Source organism: Ciconia boyciana, chromosome 20, assembly GCF_034638445.1.
Source record: "Ciconia boyciana chromosome 20, ASM3463844v1, whole genome shotgun sequence".
Classification (NCBI taxonomy): domain Eukaryota; kingdom Metazoa; phylum Chordata; class Aves; order Ciconiiformes; family Ciconiidae; genus Ciconia; species Ciconia boyciana.
In genome coordinates this window covers 4,172,678-4,191,436 of record NC_132953.1, presented here as the reverse complement: position 1 = coordinate 4,191,436, position 18,759 = coordinate 4,172,678, and positions in this window count along the sequence as shown.

Below are 18,759 nucleotides of genomic sequence, written 5' to 3'. Positions count from 1 at the left end.
TCTGACAAATGTAAATGGACTACAGGGTCAGGTCTGCTTCTTGGATGCGTGCTGAAGAATTCTGTATATGGGCTGAACACATTCTGGGTAACAAAAAGACATATGTTACAAGGTTTTCAAGACTTCCGCAATTTGAAGAAAAATCATTACATATGGAGTGTGGCATTTTTTTTAGAACAGGAGAAGTGTGATGGAAAACTGCACAGACTTAGAAACACGCTATGATTTCTTACTTATGGGACACACAAATTTGATTTTTTGGTCTTGATTTAGCTTCCACCCAGCTAGTATTTTTAATAATGAGCTATGGGGTTTCCTATTTCATAAATACATTATCTGCTCTTTAAAGCTAACATTAGAAACCATCAGTGCAATGTAATCACTGGGTTCACCAATGCAAATAAAGTATTTGCAATCTGCCAAAATCTGCTTTTGTTTTCTTTTGACTTTGGGGGGATCAAGAGTTGGCATTCAACAGCCTACAGCCATCTTTGCAAATTAGTTTGCCATTTGTTATTATACATGGAAAATTAAACCTAGATGTCCAACAGGTCAAGAGCCATAAGCTTGAATGGAGGAAAACAGCAGCACAGTTATGGGAAACAACATATCATACAAAACGTCCTCAAAGCTAAGGGGGTATTTTAGAATATTATGAGCTTGTGCATCTTTCTAACAGGGTCCCAAATAAGAGGCGTGTGTGTGCATGCTTGTGTGTCTGTGCATTTCTGTCCAACTGAGATTAGTACTTGAGTCTCAAAATAAGTACAAAAAGGAGAATTTTCCAGTTTGTATCCTCTGGCAAATGCAATTTCCCTCCCAACACACATTAAATTCATTTAGCCTAGTGCATTTTTAATAGACATTATTCATCTATTACCTTAATGAGCTTGTGGTGAAAGCATATTGCCTCCCAATTTTAACAAAAGCAGTCTAATATTGCTGCAGCTTTTTCCCCTTTTGCCTTCTAAGGCAGCAGCAGGGAGGGGGGAAGAAAAAAAGCTATAGAGACAGATAAGGTTTTTATTCTGTGTCACAACACTACATTAAGAATAAAACCTTCCACTTAAACACTTAAATGAAAACATCGAGAAACTAATTTACCATTTGTAACCACATGATTTAAGTAGGAGCAGCTTTAATTTTCTTCCCATTTTCCTCATATTCAATGTGAGCCCACATTAGATTTCACTGGCTCAAATCACAACACTTAAAGCCACTTTCATTTTCTTTTTGATTAAATAATTGAAATTCCTGTCACTGCCTGCACTTTACTAGCACACAAATTTTATGTGTAAAGATAAATACTCTTTCTTTCTCCCTTCCCTGGCTGTAGGCTTTTTTTTTTTTGCCTTTTTTTTTTTCCAGTTTAATCTTAAAAGCAGGCAAGGTTTAGTTTATTGATGGTTCCATAAAATGGATCAGTACTCCATTCACCTGTTTCGTGGAATTATACCGCTCCCATTAAGTGATTGTTTGGAGAAATTATGGAAAGCCATCTTCTCTAATTTAGCTGTCATCGTTGTAAGGTTATTGCTATCCAATCCTAAAAGGACAGGAAGCCTAGTTACTCGTGTGCTGTTCCCTCTCCCACACGCACATCCATTAATGTCTGAAGCCTTGATTTTTATTTAAGCATTTGTTTCAATTAGGGTAACAACTTTTATTAATGCTCCCTAATAAGTTACTCTGACAAAATTCAAGACACTTTCCATTGCAGCTCAGTGAATGGCACGGTCAATATGCAGCATCAATTGGCACTGCCTGTAATGAGCAGCGGACTCAAACGCGACTTCCAGCTCAAGGGAGAAACGCCTGCAAGACTCACCCACCTCGGCCGCTTCTGACACGTCTTGCAGGGCTGTAGGAAAGCCCGTTTCCATTTCTTTGGCTTTTCACCTTAAGCCGCGCGGGAGAGAATTAGCACCCCTTAAAACGCGCCTCTAACAGATCCTGCCTACCAGTGAGCACGCTGAAGAGGCTGGTGGCAGCTTGCTGTCTTCGTCCCACCTAGTGCTGGGCCATGAGGGTGGATGGCTGTCACATCCCCAGGGGAGAGGGAGGGTGGAGGTGCTCGAGCAAGGCAGTTTCACGAACCCTGGGCTTCGTTATCATTTCTGGCTTAGACTTTGGAGCAAGTGACCCTGCACAAGCTGCTTTGGTCTGGTCCTCCGAAGGACGGAGGGGTCTAACTCTGACTAACAGGATTTAGACTTGCACACCTTGGTGTCTTTGTGCTTCAGTTCCTTAGATATGAAGCATACATATATATCTCTCATGGGTGCTCTGTACTTTTCAGCATCAGCCTCAAGATTTAACTCTTAACACTTTTTCATGGCTACTAACTGCAGAGGATTTGACACAAAAGAATAGGTGTTGCCTGAAGACCACAGCAAAGGACCTACAAAAGACATTTAAGTGAATTTAGAGAGACTCTGGAGCCCCCTTACTTCCTTTATCTAAATGCCAAAGGCTCGTATAAAACTTCATGTGTCAGCCTTCGCGGGCCCATGGAAGCAAATAGAGACAGAACCTGGCCGGATCCACACTTGGCCCTGCTGTTTTAATCTGCTTTCCTAAGGCATCAGGTTTCCCTGACCAGGAGGTATTGCAGGGTCATGAGGGATGCAGGAGAGGAGCGAGGCTATCGGCACGATGAGGGATAGGGGATATAGAGGTAAATCAATAAGGAACTGGAGTTCCAAGAACAACCAGCTTCCATAAGAAACACACATTATGTTTCCCAGCAAGAACCGTTTTGCCATTGCATTGCTGTGAGTTCTCTCCTAATCTGACACTTTGATTTTTCCTGGGCGATGCTTACAAAGTGTAGAGGCCCTTATAGCATCATGCAGGAGAAGCAGCTACCGGGAGGGGTCATGAGGTGCAGGAAGATTTCTTCCTCTTCTGCAGCAGCACAAATAAGAAGGGCAACGTGTGTTGCTTCTGGAGTGAGCTTTTCACTGATGTGAAATAACACAGAGCATGGACAGACGTGGCCTGAAATGGCAACGGGCAATGTGGCTATACCTGTACCACCCAGCCGAGCACAACACAAACTCTCAGAGCCACAAACACCACCAAGAACAAGGGTGTCTCTGCAGTTGTTGTAAATGAAGACAGAAATTAGAGTGCAAGTTTAAATCAAGCCAGATTATAAGACTGGCTAAGATTACGGCAATAAAACTGCTCAAATGATATTCCAGCTGTACAAACAGCTTTGTATTAAGCAGGACTGGCAGCCAGGTCGAGAGCACATCTAGTCCGTCTCCCTGCCCCAAACGTGCCCTGCACTTCCCACCTGGAAAGGGACGGATCTGACAGCCTGGCTGCTGAATTCCTCTGCAGCTCCTGCTCCCGTAATCACCATGATTTTTAGATGCTCTATATCAGCAATGCCAACCTAATCAGAAGTTTAATTCCTCAGCACAGAGAAATACCCTCCTATTTTCTTAGAAGGAAAAGCCAGGATATTTTTACAATTCCTACAGGACATCAATATCTTACTGCTGACCTCGTACCCCCACCAAAGCAGCAATGGCTTTGAATTTTGTATAGAATTCTTTGAGAAAAGGTTTGTGAGCTTCAAAGGGTGTCCAGGTTTTGTAACTCTATCTGCTGAGCTAGTGAAAGATACTGCCTTTCACTGCCAGCCTGGCCAAGCTTGTCTCATACACCATCAGAAAAAATGAAAGGTGACTTTCATTTTCACGTAACACGTCAGCCCATTCCACACCATTTAGAAGCCTTCCTGACATTGTTGAATATGTATTTTCTAATGGCGGGGGGGGGGGGAATCAAAACCAAACTTCCAGAGGAAAATTTGCCACCAGCATTTGCAAGTAAGTTAGGTCCAGAAGTTAGAGACCTTTCTGTGAATAAGGCAATGCAATAGGTCAGCCACAGCTTTTAATTCGGAAAGGAGGTCCAAGACACAGAAGAAAAACATCTTTGTGATTGCCCCTCCCTTTCCCGCTAACTATTCACCCTAGAGGACATTGTTAACATGTAATAACTGGGCATTTCAGAATCAATTAGGCAACTCATAATAAAGCAGATGCTGCTATTGTGAAGACGATGCAGCGAAAGTATGGGCATAGGAAGCCCTCAGCACAGTCCGGGCTAAGCAGATATGATGCTAATTGAATTCTTGCTGGCAATTTTTCACCCCTAAATGAACAAGAAAGAGAGGAATCTTAGAGTCTCATCTGTTTAGCTTGTGAACAGGAAAATGTTTTCAAGCCCAGTAAATGAGCATCCTAATCCACAGGGATGTTAGCAGGAGGGGTTTCTTTAAAAAAAGCAACGCCCCAAAACCCTGATATGTTGACTATGAGTTGTCCCCTGTTCCCACAACACCAGCAGTGATCAAGGAGTTGGTTATTTTATTTAAACTTAAGGAAACTGAGCGTTTCCACAGTTTTTCCTTGTCCAGAGCCTGGAGATCCCACACCAGGCAGCGAGAGGGCTTTTCACACTGCCATCCGCACACCAGCCCGCCACTTGCGCCAAGGCACTTTCGCAGCTTTAAGGAGGCTCTGATGGCACAAATATTTCAAATACAAACAGAAGAAGGACTTAATTGGGCCCTGGGCACCTGAATTAAAAACTACACCTCTCTCTGTCCCTTTACTGCTAAACCCACAGCCAGAAACCTCCCTCCTAAAACTTGCCAATTCTCTCCCCTTTTCCTTTGTAAGTCTGCTAGGAAGAGGGAAACTCAGCTTCAAGCCCCGGTGTTTAAACTCGCTCAGATGTCCCTGAAGCAGCCTCTGACCGCCGAGCAGATGGAGATACCTGTTGGTGCACCCAGGAAAGCTGGGGTGCACCAGGACCCCTGGCTCTCCCTGCTGGTGCTCAGCCTCCCCCAAGCCCGGAAAAGAGAAACGAGACCTTTCCCTGGAGGTTTAGATGCCAGTTTGCAAGTTAAGCCTCACTAAAGTCCTCACTCAAAGTCCTCACCAATGGTGAGGACTCCCAGATTTTTACGTGGACTGAAACATAAATTCCAGGGTTAAACCTGCTGGGTATTATTTTTTGGCTAACAGCCTTGCTTTTTATTACTACTGGCACAAAAGAAGTGATTTCTCCACCTCATAGTTATCAATGAGTAATTAAGTCTTTTCTAGTAACCCTATGCCGAGAAGGCCTTTTAAATTAAAATATTTTCCATTTGATTTTGTTAGCTGCTAAATGAAGATTGGGAAAAATAGGCTAATTACAGCTATCCTAATTAAGCTCCTACAATAACCCATAATTACACCCATACTTATCACCTTTGTGCTGGACACTTTAACCTGTTGTGGTTTGTAATTAGCACGTCTGCGTCAGGGGCTGTAAGCTAACATCTTCTCTCCCCTGGTCTGGCTAGAGTTTTGATTGAAAGTGTAGAAACAAACTCTCTGTTTGTGAAACTGTAATTGGGGTAATTTATGAGGCTTTCTTATTAGCAGCAAACCGAGGTTAGAGAGCTGGGCTGGGTTTTAGCACGCTAGGTGACTCTAAGTGTATTTTATTAAAGAGAAATTGCGGCATTACTGCTGAGCAGGACAAACATGGCCTTTTTGGAGGAGAGAGAGGAGACAGAGTTTGATCTCAGATCAATACCTGGGCTTCTGGCTGACTTGCTCTCAGAGCCTTAGCAAGTCACTGCTTGCATTTAGGGGTGAAAAAAAAAAAAATTCTCCTCGTGCCTCAGTTTCCCCACCCGTAGAAAGGAGATAGGCCAGTGTTTCAGGGGGCCGAGGCATCACCCACACGGCATTCCTGCTTCACCCCACTTTGCCCTGTCTCCACAGCCTGGCACCCCCTCAGCCCTCCGGTTATCCGCAGCGAGAGTGAGCCCACACTGCACTGACAGCGAGCTGCCGCCCTGCCAGGCGAGCCCCAAAAAGCACAGCCTGCCCAGAGGAAAGGAAAAATATAGTGCTTACAGCTACTCCGGGATGCCCCATTCTCTGTGCAGCGGCCGGCAGGTTTCTTCTTGCTCCTGATGTACGCAGCAAGCATTTGCCTTCATCCTTGCGTTGGGAATGTGCAGGTTGGGTCAGGAGAGGTGGGCACACCCCAAGCAAACCCACACACTCATTCCTATCCTCCAAAGGTGATAGAGGGTGGTTGAAGGGTGTAGCTGGACGTGGGCACACGTTCAGAGCAGAGCCAGTTCCAGTTTTTCCAACTTTTACCCTGTTTTTAATCTCTTCCTGCCTTAAAGCACTGTCAGACTAAGGAGAGCAGAGCTCAGGTGCTGCTGTGTGTCTACCTGCAGCTCCCTGGAGCTGACGACACGTTATTTCAGCTTTTTTTTCTGTAACAAGGGGGTAATAAAAAGAAAATAAACACCTCACATCCACACACTAACTCAGAATAATATTTGGGCAGAAAAGCTAGATCCAAACACCCCAAAAATGCTGGGGAAAGGCTGAAATCCAGCCAGAGCAAACTGCATGAAATGCCAGCCCCCGTTTTGAGGAAGGGAGATGTGGCTGTACTTGCACTGCGGGCTGTTATATGCGGGGCCGGGGGGGAAGATGTACAAGTTGCAAGCGCTCACGGTGCCGAATGGAAGGGCTTTCCTTCGGCTGAGAGCGCCTGCTTTAATGGAGACACAAATGGGTTTACAGGGGAAAAGCCTCTCCCGGCTGCGCTTTGCAGAGCCGGGGGCAGACATGGGGCCCACGTCCCCACGCACACACCCCGGGGAACCGGGGGGACCCGGTGCCGGCACTTACTGGGATGCATGCTACAGGGTGGGCAGGGTGAGGGTTTGGCACCCGGGGGCTGAGGAACAGCAGCTTGGTGGGCTTGGCTTAACAGCGTGAAGGCTGTGAGTTTAGAGCACCCCTCAGAAGCAGGGCTGGTATTTGCTAAATTCAAACCATGCTGACTGCAAGGGAGAAAAATCTCTTTCCTTCTGGTGCCCAAAGGACTCACAAGCCCAGAGGAGCTGCTGGTTTTTCTGGGGAAAAAACTAGTTGTCAGCATCTACCTGGAGACACGCAGCACAGCTGAGCTGGATATCCCCAGCTTCGCTCTGCCGAAGGACTCTTCCCTAGTGCCTGTCTCTGCGTGAAACCTGAGGGAGGGCTCAAAGGGTCCCATGGTGTAAAACTGCAAAGAAGGAGTTTTTGCAGCTTAAAATGTTAGTATTTCACAGGCCCAGAGAGCTGTGGTTATAGGAATGACTTGATTTCTCAGAGCACTGCAAGTCTTCAACCCAAGGGGAAAACTGCTTTTCCCCAGATGAAGGCTCTCAGGCTAAAAAGCACCAAGGCTCCCTTGCCTCCTCAAAACACCCAGCAAGGTGGGCTTTGATTTCTGAATCCTTTTTTACAACCCTTTTCTTTCTCCGCTCCATCAGTTGCTTTTCCTCCCTGGGTGGTCAGATAATTTCTGTGGCCTTTCTGCTTTATGTTAAGGATGCGCTTTGGGGTCTGGGTCCCCTTCTTAGAATATGGGGCAGGGCGGGGTCACTGCCTGTAAAACCATCCAGCTCACAGGCACAAAAAGTTTGTGGATGGATAAACTCTCCCCTGATAGACTTTGGGAGCTAAAATACAAGGAGGGGACACGTAGGTACTCTGTGCACTGCAAAACCAATGCTATTCTGCCTGTCTCACCTTACCCAGATGAAAAAATAAAGTGTCCATGGTCTGTACGCACAGTGAGATAGCAAACGTGTTCCAATAACAAATTGTTGTCTTCTAATAAAAGCACACTCGTCTCAATTAAATTGGGGGTGAGGGGATGGGGGGTGAGCCTTTTGAGGACAAAGTTCTAGATAAGCCCCACAATCAAAGCCCCAGAGACTCCAGCAGAAACCAATCAGTGCCACAATGTTTGTTAGTTGTGAAGAAGTTTATTGTAAGACACAAAAAAGTAAAGAAAAACGAGGGGTGTGATCTTTGCACTAAACAGCACTGCCTTTATGGAAATACTCAGAGGAAGGAAAGAAGAAATTTGTTAAATCATGTCATTTTACTGTTCTGAAATAAAGGGCACCCAGCACTGCCCACACTTACGAGGCCATTCAGAGCTGATTTATCACTTGAGACCACAGAGACAAAATCAAGCCATTACAACCTTTTAACCTTTTCTTGCAACAAACTAAAAATATCCATTGCTGACAGATGCAAGCTGTCAATAAGGAATTTAAGAACTCAGTATGAAGAGTGGAAAGAGTGCAAAGTCTTGATAAACATCTCAAATTGGGTCTTACTCAGTGGGAAACAAGTAGTTTATAGTGGTAATTGTAAAGGGCATTTTACATTGAATCAATTAAATGAAAATCTTTTAAACCCTTTTTAAAAAGAGACCTTTTTAGGTTAACAGGTGATTTTAATTGGAACCATGGGACTTGCATCACGGGAGGTGGGTTGGGTTTTTTTGTTGAGATTTTTTTTTGGAAGCATTCAATATAGGGGAAAATCGATACACTTCCATCAGCATTTGAACTCCTAGAGTCTTGCAAGTTGAATAGTGAAACTAAGCAAGAATTACAGGTTGCTCTGGTTTTGTGTGGCTTTTTCTAGCAATTAAATATGTCTCCATCATAACTCCTTAACTGTGAAAGGTGCAGGAGAATTTATCAAGACTGAGTTATCTTAGGATAATTATTTTTAGTCAGAATCCTCTGCCATAACCTACTATAAAATACCATAAATTTTTAGAGATAATTTACCTTTAGAGAAGATGTCAAACATCCCAGCTGACACAATCAAAAGCAGTAATTGCATGTGAGAAGCATTTTACTTTTAAATTCCTTTTCTTACTTCTTCACAACCATAAAGGATGCTCTGCAGAATTATCAGCAGCAGGCAACGCCTGCGAGCCCAAAGGGACTAACGCCACGAGCAAAAAAACCTTCCCTCAAAAGCAAATGACACTTTCAGCAATTGCCTTTTAGAGCTGGTGAATTCCTTCGCTTCCCATTGCTCTGTACTTCATCAAATCTAGCACTATCTGCCCTGCAAAGCTGCAAGGGGTGATCCAGAAAGAGCAGCTGCCTAACAGGGAGGAGGGATGGGGAAACCAGGGGAAGGAATAACACATGGTCCCCAGGTAAAGGCTTGGAACTGGCTCCCTCGATGGAGCCCCGGAGGCAGGCATTAACTGGGTTAACCTGTGGATAAACTTCAGTCTTTGAGTCTCATCCACAAGTCAGAGGGCAACGTCTAGTGTCTCTAATCCGAATAGGGACAGCTGAGGTCCCGGGGCAGGCTCTGGGAGGGGGAGGAAGGTTTGCAGACCTGCAGGGAGAGTAAAACAGGAGTGGCAGAAAAGGCAGCAAATGCATCACACAACCTACCTGTGGATTCTTCACAGCCAGTTAAACAAGAGCTCATCCCTTCGACAAAAACAACTAAGTCTTTGACGGGGCTCCCTTTTGCTGGCTTTAAACAGCTACGGCCCAAGAATTTAAACGTGTCCATTAGAGCACCAACAGAGGAAGCGGTACCAGAGCTGGGGGCTGCTCAGTGGAGAAAGGCGATGCAGGACGCAGGCAGAAAGCTCCTCTTGTAGCTGGGGGAAGGAGCTGGCAGAGAAAACTCTGGTCCTGTAATGACTTTCAGTGGCCAGGCGCTCAGGGCAGGGGGGGAAGCATGGGTTTGCTCCCCAGCTTTGGGTGGAAGAAAAATGTCAAAGGAGAGCTGAGAAGTTCCCCGGGAGAATACACAGGGGAACGGAAGGGCAGCCCGGCTTGCCCAGCAGAGCTGGCCACCTTCAGACAGCAGGAATGTCAGCAGCTCCTGGGATTTTACTGTGATCTTTGCAAGAGACAGTGCATTCCTAAAAGCAACCCTGGAGTTACATCCTGATGTTATCTCAAACAAATAAAAATGTGCAAGTCTCTAAAAGAAGCATTTAGGCCTCTGCCTGTGGAAAAAAAGCCTGGAAAAATGGCCTGGCTGAATGCTAGGAGGAGTTCAAGGAGACACAGAGCTGGGACGGGGCAACCCAGCATCTTCCCTGTGGTTGCACCTTCCCCTCCCTCCTTGAACTGCAGGACTGAGAGAAGAGGCCAACAAGGCTGAAGACATGAGGCATTGCCATGGGTTTATTTACTTTACAGAATGTTCGGGTCACAAGAAACATGGAAGCCCCTCCCAAAGTATCAAACCAGCACATATCTCCTGCCTGCTTGCCCCCGTGGAGCTGAAGCCTCTTTTCAAGTAGCCAGGAGCTGGCAGGCTTCAGAGATAGCTTTAGCAGGCACTGAAACACCCTGACTGACTGTCAGGGGTGGCTTTGTAGCCCTTCTGCCCTTCCCTAACCCTTTCTTGCACTTGCACACATAGTATTCCCAAACTGGTGGGCGACTGAGCGGCTCCAGAAAGCCAGCAAATGCCTTCCACATCCTGGCTGGGCCAGTGGGGAAACTGAGGCACGGCCGGTGAATCACTGCACGGAAGGGAGAAGGCAGCAATCCAGCCTCCGCATCTTCGGCGTCGCACCCGCCCTTCCTCCGTGGAATTGATGTGCTTCTGCTGTGCACTAAGTGATTAGTCTGTGGCTTCGCTGAGTGTAAAGTTATGGAGCGGGAGATCCAATCACAGGCACAACTCTGGTTGTGCTACAGGCCTATTTGAAAGGGTAAGTGTTCTGCATTTTTTTCATGCCTGCAACAATCTAGACAAATAGGCTTTTAAATTAAGCAGTGATTTGGAATATAAGTGAGTGCATTTAAGCTGCTAAGAGATGGAAAGATCCTAATGGCTGAAATATTTGTCATATCACAAATAAACTGGCTGTATCGGGAGCTACTAATATAACTAATTTTTACCAAATCCTTCACTGCTCTGTGATAGAAAATGAGGTCAGCATAGGTTGAGGCAACATAAAATGAGCAGCTGCCAGAAGGCAGCACAGAATACTGATAAAGGACTCTGCAGAAACTGTATCGCCTGCCCACAGAAAAAAGGAATCCGTTTGTTCAAATTAAGATATAGCTTTTCCAGAGCAGCCAGTGTTTTAATGAAAAGGTGCCAATGAATACAGGCTTTCAATGGATCCGGAATACAAATGCATACCGAGATGCTTCCTCAAAGCCTCCCTATCCCCTTAGACCCGGGTTCATCCAGTCTTTCCACATGTTAATCATGAGGTCTGTGTGACTTCTGAAAGGCACTCGGGTGTCAGAGAGAGCAGGCGTGTGCCCCAGGGCAGCTGATGAGAGTCCCTGGGATTTCTACAGTTCCTTTGATTCCTACGGGGCTTTCCAGTTACAGGAATTAAACCCTGGCTTAATCTGCCACTCACAGGGAGGAAAAGTGACATGAAGAGGAATTCAGAGGACTTGGCCCACTTTAATAGAAAAACAAGCCCAAAGCCCACAGAAATAGAGCCAGGAACAGCTCTCGCACCTCTAGAGGTTCAGGAACCAAGAGCAGCTCCCCAAAATCACCTTGTTTCTGCCATGCCCCCATGCAATCCTGTTACACCAGTACAAGGTGCTCTAAGCTGCCACATCGAGGATAACACAGCCGGGGAAGAGAGGCAAGTGCTCAGTGTCAGAGATGCAGCAACAGACTGTGTTTTGCCTACCGTGCTTTTAAGGCTGTCTCAAACATTTGGGACCAAGTGGGATGCAGCCATACTCTGGTTATATGAGAAAAACAACATAACTGTTTTCATTCTCATAAAAAAAAAATCAAGAACACTTTGGAAGGGGAATTTCCTCCCTCCTTTATAGGCATGAACAGCCTGTCTTTGAATAAGGGGAGGATTTTGGTCATAATAATTTGCCCTTTTCATCCCTAAACCCCAAATGAGTGAAAAAAAGCAAGTAACTCCATCGGTCAAATGGGAAACTGAGGCACGGAATGTCTTCCATAAGGGAAGAGATTGAGAGTCTTCTCCCCCCAGACAGGGCTGGCAGTATAAAGCAGATTTTCTAGCTTTTCTAGCTTCCCTACCAGCAAACTGGGAGTGACTCCACCGTGGCAAAAACAGGTCAGAGAGGGGAGCAGGGGTCAGTTATTATTTGGGATGATCTGTTAACACAGGCTCACTCACATATAATCCCATCTCCCTGTGCCACGTGAGAGGCCAGCGTCACTGAGAGTGGCTCTCCCGGGATCAATACGCAGAGAGCCTTGGCAGGGGAACAGCGACCACTTGGGAGCATCGGACAATTTAAGAAAAATAAGATCAACATGGATTAGCAATAAAACTTAAAGCTCGCTGCATTTCCTAAATGGAGTGGTAGAAGGGTTCATATTTGATAACCGTTAAATGGTTTAATGAAATAATTATAACCCAGACTCCTGAGCCCGGCCACAATCAATAACTATGAGCTCTAAGCAACAGCATGATCCAAGTTCTGCCATTTTCACAGTGCTCCCCAGCAGGCAGAGTGTGCGACTATAAATGCGATTGACAGTAAAGTTGCATTAAAACATCCCCATCAAGGGCAATAATAGATTAAAGGCTACTGAGGCGCTGCAGTTGGCTGGTCAATATGCTTTATTTTCTGCATCACCTCCAATTTTGCCACCCTCCCGCATACTATTAGTGGGAGTCGATTTGCTGTCAATGACTAGCCCTGGCAAAAGATGCATTGATGCATGCTCACAAAAGCAGCGCGCATGGCATTATCACTTCACTCACTTTCAAATTACAGCCTAATGCTGTCTCCAGGCAGCTTGTGACACGTTAACACTATGTGCGATTTGTTGGTATCGGGCTAAATATTTCATGTCTAAAGATTTCATCAGAGATTTGATGACAGAAATAAACTACCGCCCGGTGGGAAATCATTCCAAATAATAGAATTAGGCATTGTTGGAAAATCGACAGATAAGGGATGATGATGTGGGATAGCGGAAGAAGAGCAGAAAAAGCATGAGGGGAGGAGGAGGGCTGAGCAGAGGGCTGCTGAGTACCTATTTGTCTGCTAACTAAAGGCAGCGTTATTAATAAATCCAGTGATGGGGAAGAGATTACAAATTGAGCCATTGTCCTTACCTTGCTCCCAGATACCAGGCTTAGGTGCTCTGTTGCTGCTTTTAAATGTCAAAGAATCCCACATGATACATGAAACGCAGGCGGATGTGCCCAGAGGTTTGCTCTATTTTCTGCCGAAGCTCGTAAACCAGCCCATGACATGTATGCCTTTGCATCCCTCTGCCACAGGTTGTATTATCCTTTAGAGCTAGTGGAAAGAGCCTTGAAAACTGAAGGCATCAACTGATCTGAGGAAGAGGGGGGCACGCAGCAGCAGAGCTGCCCGCCCCGCCGTAGGGCTCCAGGCTCACCCCCAGAAAGCGCGGTTGGGGCAGGAATCGGGGGACCCCAGGAGCTTGCCCACAGCTGCTGCTCAGACACTGCTCTGCACGGGGAGCATGGGCTACACAGCCCTTTGCATTGCAGGACCTGGGGGCTCCCACCTGAGCGGCCAGTCCTCCACCCCATGTGCCAGACAGCCCAGACAGCTGCCGCCGGCTACTCGCACGCAGGGACCTCGACCCCGCTTCCCGGCCAGGCACCCCGAAGGGGCTGGGAGCCCGGGCTTTGCAGCCTGGCTGCCTAGCTGCTAGCAAAAGCCTTTATTCAATGCTGACTTGGGTGCACAGCTCAAAGGCAGCAAACCTATTAATCCTTGCTTTTTCAAGGCCCCAGGACCTCTGCATCGACTACCTCCTCCAGCAAGCGCTCCTGGCTTTCAGCCTGAACAAAACAGCCGCGGAGTCAATCGTGTGATGAAAAAACAGGCACTTGACCAGAAAGAAGAGACAAATACTGAGGCTCAGCAGTGAGGAGGCTGCTTGGTCTCCTGGTTTGGCTGCATTTTGCCTTTACAGCAAGCTCTTCTATAATGGCAATTTCAAATCGCAGCTTTGATTCATGCCCTTTCCTTACAACCAGCTGTTGCCACCCACTACTGAACACCCAGCTCTCACTTTTCCTGAGGCGTTTTTATTCTTTTCTTTCTTTACATGGGTTTCTAAGGATTATTTGAAAGAGTTAACAGCACCTTTGCAGTTGTTCAGGGTTAGGGAGTTCCCTCTTCTCCAAGGCAGGAAAGTCAAGCACAGCTTGGTTAATTATCTTTAAGGCTACTGCAGATTATAAACCTGGGTTTACTTGCAAAACATGAGTGTTTAATCCCAATAAACTCTTTCAATAATGCTTTCTTCTTCAAGAAACTGTGAAAGCTTCTTCAAAGCTCCCTTTTTCTTCGCATTTTGCAGTACGTGTAGGAAATAAACTGAGTCTGACTCCCAGACCACACACAGTTTCCCTCCTCAATAGCAGAGTACTTAATGTTTTATGAAAAAGCTGGACAAGGAACCCAGAGCTTTTTTCTTACCTCTGCTCCTGGACTCCCTCTGTAACCCTTGGGCTGTGGTTTTCCAAGAAGCTGAATCAGGTGCTTGAACAGGGCTGCTGGGAAAATCAGCCTGACTCTACCCCAGCTTCAGCTTCCCACCGGTTAGCAAGAATGAAGCTCTCCCCCAGCTGGGTCGCTGACTCCAGCAGGAATCTCCTTCAAGCCCAAACTTAGGCTGCATACCTCTATCCCAGTTTTATAAAAAAATAAATGCACTCTGTCTCTGTCACTCTCACAAACACACCAAGAAATTTGGTAATACCCCAAAGCAGGAGCTTTTACAGGGGCAAGCCAGTAACATACTCCTTGCCTCTTCTACAAAACAGCCACAGCACTCTTTATCTCTGAAAACAGACACCAAACCACTTTGAAAAGGAAAAAAGATTTAATTCACCTTGGTGAAGGCATCCCAGAAAGCAGTCAGCAGTGTCCAAGCAGACTTCTGAGCTTGTAAAACAAACCCTTAAGCTAATTCCTGTCTTGTGAAGAAGTGCAGCATGTTTGTGTTACCTGCAGGAGAATCAAGGGTTCCTCCTCAGCAGAACCAAATTCAGCCTCTTCTGATGAAATATCAAGTAAAAACCCTTCCTTAAGCCTATTTACTGGGACATTTTTCATGCTTTCCTCTAAGACAGGCAACACTGGTCATTGATACATGTCAGTTTAACTGGACTTTACTCCACTGACTATTCTTTAATCCTAAAGCATTTGAGAGTAGCTGCAGGGAGAGGCTGCCCCTGGATATCAGCATTTCAGACCCCACTGCACTTCAGTATGAAACCATGCAGGAGAACTGTTGCCTCAGCATTTCAATACCAAGCAGAGAGACTTGGAAAAGGTCCTCTGCTCACCACAGAGGCTCCAGTGGGAAGCTGCAATGCTAAATTCAAAATGAATGGTTTTTTCCTTTACAATGTTACTGTTACCGGACTAATGCAACCTAACAGCTTTGGCAGAAGCAACCCGCTGAGACTTTCCAGGGAGATGAAACCCTGGTAACTTCTGAGGCCCCCTAAATAAACTATGAATTAACTTTGCCCTTTCCAGTAAGGCAGTAACCAAAGGAGGTGATTCACACGGCCAGCTCTTTCATGGCCTTTAGAGCAGGGGAATAACCGGACAGAGCTTACATGAAAGAAATAGTTGTATCACAGGGCACAGGAGCTGAGAGGCCCAAGATCAAGCCATTGCAATAGCTGCTTGGCTGCAAAACTTGCTAGTTAGGAAAGCTGGGAGCCTGAATGGGGAGCTTGCCTCCTGCAGAGCTCTCCTGTCAGTCAGATGCAGCATTGCTGCTTCTCTTTGCCCCTACAGAGACAGATCTTGCTCATCGGTAAAGAAAATACAGCTGAACACCCTGCCGCTTTGGAAGAAAACAAGATTCTCAAAAGATGCACAAAATAAAGCCGTGTAGATGTTACCTGCATGTGTTTCTTTGCCTCTGTTCTTGCACCCAGGGCAGCAGCATTACCAGCAGAGAAACGCGACAGCCACACAGGTGGCTGCCCTTGGCATTAGCCTCACCAGGTACGGCTGTGGAGGCTTCCAACCTATTACCCAGCCTGTGCCTAATTGAGAAACACTTGTAACAGAAAAAGAAAAATCTTCAATTTAAGCTTTTTAACAAAGAAAAAAGGAAAAAATTGAATTCAAGTTTTTAAAGAAAAGAAAAGGAAAGAACTTGAATTCAAGAACTTCTCGAATTAGCCGTACGTTAACCTAAAAACAGTTCCCCTGTTTTGCACACAACTCTTCAGGCCTCTTTGTTGTCATGAATGTAAAAACTCACAAGTTTGACACTGTTTTCATTCATTTACTTCACTAAAACTGCCTATGCCCTCGTGCATGTGCCGGTGTGACTGTGAACCCCGCAGCAGCCCCTTCTCTCCCCCTGTCCGTCTCGCATCCCCGCAGCCTGACCCTCAGCCTGTACCCGTGCTTGGTCATAATTTGCACTGTGAAACCTCATCCCTTAGCCTGACAAGACTGGTAATTTTAAATCATAGCTCCGACAACCCCTAGGAATGCCCTCCTATAAAAACTGTGCTGGCTTAAGCTGCTGTTTCTAAAATACCTTAAAATGCCACTTTCCAAAAACCATTTGCATTTAGTGTCCCTTACGGCAATAAAAGCATTACACACTATTAATGGGAGATGCTGCTACGGACGGCATTAAATGCCATGAACCTTTTGGGGGGATTTAATTCAAAACCGGGGGGGGCAACCGAAATGAAGTGCCTCTCTGCCATTCAGTGGTCAGGTGCTGTCATCTGGTGGCCAAGTGCCGCCAGCGCCGGCCAGCTGCCCGGGTCCCCAGCCCCCTCAGGGCATGCCCCAAGCTGAAATGCATTTAAACGCTGGAGTGTAACATTAATCCGACAGCGCGGTGCTCCCCCCGCCCTACTTTGTGAGGAAGTGCAATTAATGTTTCAGTTATTCCCCAGTTATTATTAGGAAATTATAATACCCTCCTGGCAATGCAAATGACATTGCAGTCAGCAGGCACAGACAGCATGGGGTCGCAAAGGGACAGTCCTGCCTAAGTCACTGTCCCACACTAAGGTCACCCTGGTTTTGGCTGGGATAGAGTTAATTTTCTTCCCAGTAGCTGGTATGGGGCTGTGGTTTGGATTTGTGCTGAACACAGTGTTGATCACACGGAGATGTTTTTGTTCCTGCTGAGCAGTGCTGACACACAGCCAAGGCCTTTTCTGCTCCTCACCCCACCCCACCAGCGAGTGGGCTGGGGGGCACAAGAAGCTGGGAGGGGACACGGCTGGGACAGCTGACCCCAACCGACCAAAGGGCTATTCCACACCGCATGGCGTCATGCTCAGCATGTAAAGGTGGGGGAAGAAGAAGGAAGGAGGGGGACGTTCAGAGTGATGGCGTTTGTCTTCCCAAGTCACCGTTACGCGTGATGGAGCCCTGCTTTCCTGGAGATGGCTGAACACCTCCCTGCCCATGGGAAGGGGTGAATGAATTCTTGTTTTGCTTTGCTTGCGTGCATGGCTTTTTCTTTACCTATTAAACTGTCTTTGTCTCAACCCACAAGTTTTCTCACTTTTACTCTTCTGATTCTCTCCCCCATCCCACCGGGGAGGAGTGAGCGAGCGGCTGGGTGGGGCTGAGCTGCTGGCCAGGGTTCAACCACAACACGCACCTGGCAGATGAAAGGAAGGCAATGGATGTAGTTTTTCTGGATTTTAGAAAGGCTGTTGATGCCATCCCTCATAGTGTCCTTCTGGACAAGTTGTCCAGTTGTGAGATGAGCAGGTACACGGTGCCCTGCATGAAGAACCGGACAAATGGCAGGGCTCAAGGGATTGTAGTGAAGGTGGCAACATCTGGCTGGTGACCGGTCACCAGCAGTGTTCCTCAGGGCTCCATTCTTGGGTCAGTTCTGTTCAATATTTGTATCAATTATCTGGAGGCAGGAGGTGAGTGCATGTAAGTGTGCTGATGATGCTATACTGGGAGGTGCCGTGGACTGTCTCGAGGGACAGGAGGCCTTGCAGAGGAATCTAGATAGATTGGAGCACTGGGCAATCATTAATGGTATGAAACTGAACAAGTGCCGGATTCGGCACCTAGGATGGAGTAAGGCTGAGCACAAGTAATGAATGGGGAGACAGTGGCTGAAGACCAGCCCTGCAGAAAGGGATCTGGGGGTGCTGGCTGACAGCAGGCTCAACAGGAGTCAGCAGCGTGCCCCGGCAGCCAAGAGGGCAAACCACATCCTGGGGTGCATCAAACACGGCATAACCAGCCCGTCAAAAGCGGCGATTATCCCGCTGCGTTCAGCGTCGGTGCAGGCTCACCTCAAGTACTGTGTGCGGATCTGGGCCCCACCATTTAAGAAGGATGTGAAGGGCCTCGAATGCGTCCAGAGGCGGGCAGCAGAGCTGGTGACAGGGCTGGAGGGCATGGCCTGTGGAGCGGCTGAGGACTCTGGGTTTGTCTAGTTTGGAGGAGGCTGAGGGGCGACTTCATTGAGGGGATGTGGAGAGGGAGGTGCTGATCTCTTCTCCCCGGGATCCAGGGACAGGATGCGTGGGAATGGTTCAAAGCTGCGCCAAGGGAGGTTTAGGCTGGACATTAGGAAGCATTTCTTTACCAAGAGGGTGGTCAAACATTCAAACAGGCTTCCTAGAGAGGTGGTCAACACCCCACGCCTGTCAGTGTTTAAGAGGCATTTGGACGATGCCCTTAACAACTTGCTCCAACTTTTAGCCGTGGTCAGGCAGTTGGACTAGATGATCATTCTAAGTCCCTTCCAACTGAACGATTCTATTCTAGTGATGATTTTTATTGGACTGCAGTCACAACTTAACGAAAATTGCCCGAGAGGCAGGAAAGTAAGAGGTGATAATGAAAGGTGTGGCACAGCACAAAAGATCCTGCAGCTCCCACACCGTGCCTTTTTC